The sequence below is a fragment of the Camelus bactrianus genome, chromosome 1, assembly GCF_048773025.1.
Source record: "Camelus bactrianus isolate YW-2024 breed Bactrian camel chromosome 1, ASM4877302v1, whole genome shotgun sequence".
Lineage (NCBI taxonomy): Eukaryota > Metazoa > Chordata > Mammalia > Artiodactyla > Camelidae > Camelus > Camelus bactrianus.
The window spans coordinates 82,142,247-82,146,309 of NC_133539.1; positions in this window are offsets into that span (position 1 = coordinate 82,142,247).

A 4,063-nucleotide genomic window follows, 5' to 3' on the forward strand; every position below is an offset into this window, starting at 1 on the left:
GGCCTATTGTGGCTCCGGAGGGCACCCCCGGCCAGTCGTCTGGCGCGCGCGCGCCCCTCCCCCCAGGCGCGCGCCCGGCGCTCCTGGCCCCGCGCGCCGTCTGGGCGGCTGGCGCGCGGCGCTGTCTGCGGTGCGCCCGGCGCAGACAGGATGTTCCCTCCCCGCCCCACCCCCACCGCCGCCCTCCCTCCTTCCTTCCTCGAGTCGCCCAGCCGGCTGTCTGGGGCCGCCACCGCCCCGCCCCCGTCCCACCCGCTGCTCGGTGGCGACGGGCCAGACCCGGGGGCGCCCTAGTCTCTCGGCTGCCGCGCGACACGGAGAGAGGGGGCAGGGCGGCCGCACGGTGCACTGTGCACGACCCCAGCAGCCGGCAGGGCGGAGGCAGGGCCCGCCTGGCGGAGCGCCGCCGCCCGAGGTCAGGCACGGGCGACCCTCCCCCAGCGCGGCCGCAGCTGGGCCGCCCCGCCCCGGAGGCAGCAGGGTGGCGGCCGCCCAGCCGCGCCCCCCCGTGTGGGCTCTGCGCGCGGGGGCTGCCCCCCGCCCCCGCGGGGCCTCCTGCGGAAGGGCCGCCCCGCCAGCTGCCTGCGCTGCGCTCCGCCCCACCCCGGCGGCCCCCGCCTGTCCTGGGTGGCCTCCGCCCAGACGCCTTCGCCAGGCTGACCTCCTTCTCCATCGGGCCGGGCCAAAGGACTGACCAAAGTTCCGGCAAAACCGAGAGACAACATTTTTGTCTCTACTTCTCAGCCTCCCTTCACCCCCACCCCCTCACCAGACTGCTCTCTCGGTTCCAAAAGGGACCTAGAAATTACATGTTTCTACAGTGTTTACTGAAGGGTTTGGGGTTTTGTTTTGGAGGAGAACACGAGATGAGACTAGAAAAGCAACGACTTCAGAGCTTTGGGCTGTGACCCTGAGGGCCGAACAGAGTGGTGTCCTGGTCCGTGTTCCCAGGCTAGCCAATTAGCATATTGAACTCTGCCGAGCTGCTCCGTCATATTTCGAAACACCAAGAAAAACCCCTTTTTTGCACCCCACCGCAAGATCAGGAACTGAAACAGTCCCCCAGGTCTCGGTGAACCGAATTCAGAAGACTCGAGCTTTGTCTCCTACCTTTTTTAATTTTTTTCTTTTTGCTCATTGTCGTCCAATTTCTCCTGGTTTTACTGCTTCAAGGTCACTCATGTGGGGTCCACATTTTGAGGCGGCCAACTGGGAATGCTCCTGTGCTCATAGGTTTCCCCACCCCCCGTTTTCCTCCCAACGGGCCTACCAGAAGATCTGAAGCCTCTTATTCCCTCCACTCCCAAGTTCCGTGCCTCACACCCCCATCGCCTTGCTCCCAGGTCGTGCCCCCTCTCCCACCCCCCACCACCTTCCCCTCCTTCTTGACTGCCTCCTTTCCAGAACATGAATAATTCCGCAGCACTTCCCATCTGTTATTGCCATAGAGACAGAAGCTCAGCAAAGATAATGATGTTCTGTGCAGAGCCAGTGGGGGGAGAACAGCATCTGCGAGTCTGGGGAATAGATTTTCTAACCTCGAGGATATTCAGAAGGCCCGGCTGAAGGTCTGATGTGGAAGACGGGACAGTCCTGAGACTTGGCATCTGGTCAGCTCTCAGCACTTGGCTCCTGTCTAGCGAGAAAAAAAAAAAGCAAACAATTTTTAGAAACCAAAATGACAGATTTTTTAAAAAGTGATTTCAAACTGCAGTTAATGGTACACGTTCAGTACTCATTTTATCAGCCATAAAAATTAATTACTTGCTAGCACATCCAAGGACCAAAAATCATTTGGACAGTAAATAGACTTTTGAGAAATCAAACACATTTTCCCCTCCCCTGTTCTTTTGATTTGCTTTCTCCAGGAATCTGTTTTTTGAGGCGAGGATCTTTTGTGCTGGTGATTTTATGTACAATGGTTTGAGAAATAGCGACAGGCAAATGTGACTAGAACCAGTCAAGCTTTGAGGGTTTCTTTTTTTTTTTTCTTTTTCTTTTTTCATTATTCATCAAAGTACAAAATGTACCAAATTAAAATTCACTTTGCCCTTGAATTCCCAAGGTCTTGGCCTCAAAGATACAGGTTTGAACTCAAGCGAAACTAAGCAGGGTACATTTACATAGATCTGATGTAGATGGGGAGGTGCACATTAACCCACATTTTTGCAGGTCTACTTAAGGATTTTTGGAAATTATCAGTAAAATTGATTGTATAATATCAAACAAAAGCACTGAAAGAAATGATAATGGCTCTTTATCTCAGAAACAGAATTGAATGGACACAGAGAATACAGGCCTTAGAAAAAATAAACATGATGAGGTAATGAATATTGTAATCCCCACCTACTGATGGTCTTCATCAATGTTTAAAAGTCAGTGTGAAGTCAGTTTATGTATTGGTTAGTAAATATTCTTATTCTTTTTTTGTTTTTTTAATGGAGGTACTGGGAACTGAACTCCATGCGCCCTACCACTGAGCTACACACCCCCAACCCCTCCTCCCCCCAGGAAATAGCTATTAGATAGGTTTTGCATGGCCTCCTACCTCACCATCTCGGCTGCCAGCAGGAGTGAGAGTGTGTGCCTGTGTGCATGTAAAAATTCCAAATGACTGGGGGTGGGGGTAGGGGACCCTACCCATTGTCTCAACTTAAAGCAGACAGAGAAGATACAACCAACTGGTACTAGGTGGTCTAGAATTTCTTCAGTAGTTATGGACGTCTGGTAGTAATACAAGCAAGAATTTAGAGATTATAAATTTGAAGACCAGTTCTGCCATGTGGCCTGATAAATGGTTTGCGGCAAATGTTTTCCTCTTGTCTCTATTTACTAATCTATTGATAATGACTTGCTAATATCAGTTATTAAGAATACGGAAGCAAAAAGGATAGGGTAAAATGCAAACATTCAATGTAAATTCATTTTATTTTTATGCAGGAGTGGTAAGAAAAGTCAAATAAATGTTAATCGAGCATACCAACAGGCTTATGATTTCCTTTGCACCTTCTGCTCTTTTCCAAGAAAGAGAAACTAGTTGTAGGTTGATGGTTCCAAAGCCTGCTCTTACCCCTTCCTTGATTCTCAACAACAACAACAAAAACTTGTTTGAAATATTTTTAAGCAGCAAGTCAAATGCTACAAGATCCTTCAGTTTCACAAAAGACTCTCAACTGTTTCCTTTTCCATCCCATTTTTCTCTGTAGCTTTTCATTTATTTCTGCTTGTGAGAATTACGACCATAATGATGCTCTTTAACTTTCTCAGAGCACTTTTATCTTTTTCCTATCTATCCTCTTCCCCATGCACTTTACTTCCCATATTAGCTTAATGCTACTGTCCCTGCCAGTACAAAGTTACTTCCCCTCATTGACTAGACTTTCTCCTTGGGGCTCCATTCTCCTCTTACCTGCCAAATCAATACTGATCTACAAGATTCCAATTCCTATTTTCATGCTTTAAATAAGATGAGAACCAGATGCTTAAAAACTACTCACCTCCTTTTCCTGAATAGTGTCACATAGCACTTCTTTTCTTCAAGTTTTAACTTATGTTCTGTGGAATTGGAATGGAAGTAAGAGGAAGAAAGCAAAAAGGAATAGCCAGAAAAGATAAAATAGGAAAGGCTGATGTTAGGAATGTTTGAATTTTCAGGCTTAAATTGCAATAAACTCTAAAGTGAATGTAACAGACATATTAAGTGTATTTCGTTGTCAATGCATTTTAACCTACAGTTTAAGAAACAATGTATTAAAGAATAATAATCAATGTTAACATTTATATAGTATTTACTATTGCTAGGCTTTGTTCTATTATATTTTACAGATAATAACTCATTTAATCCTCACAACCCTATGAGGTAGTGTCTATTATTATCCCATTTTATAGATGAAGAAACTGGCACAGTGCTGTGCTCAAAATCACATAGCTAGGTAAATCTTTCCCTTCAGATTATAAAAAAAAAATTATAAAAGATTATGCATATACTCAACTGATTTCTATGTAGGATCAATCTGAATGTAAAAAAATGGGATTAAAGTTTTACGTTATGTGATCTCAGGGT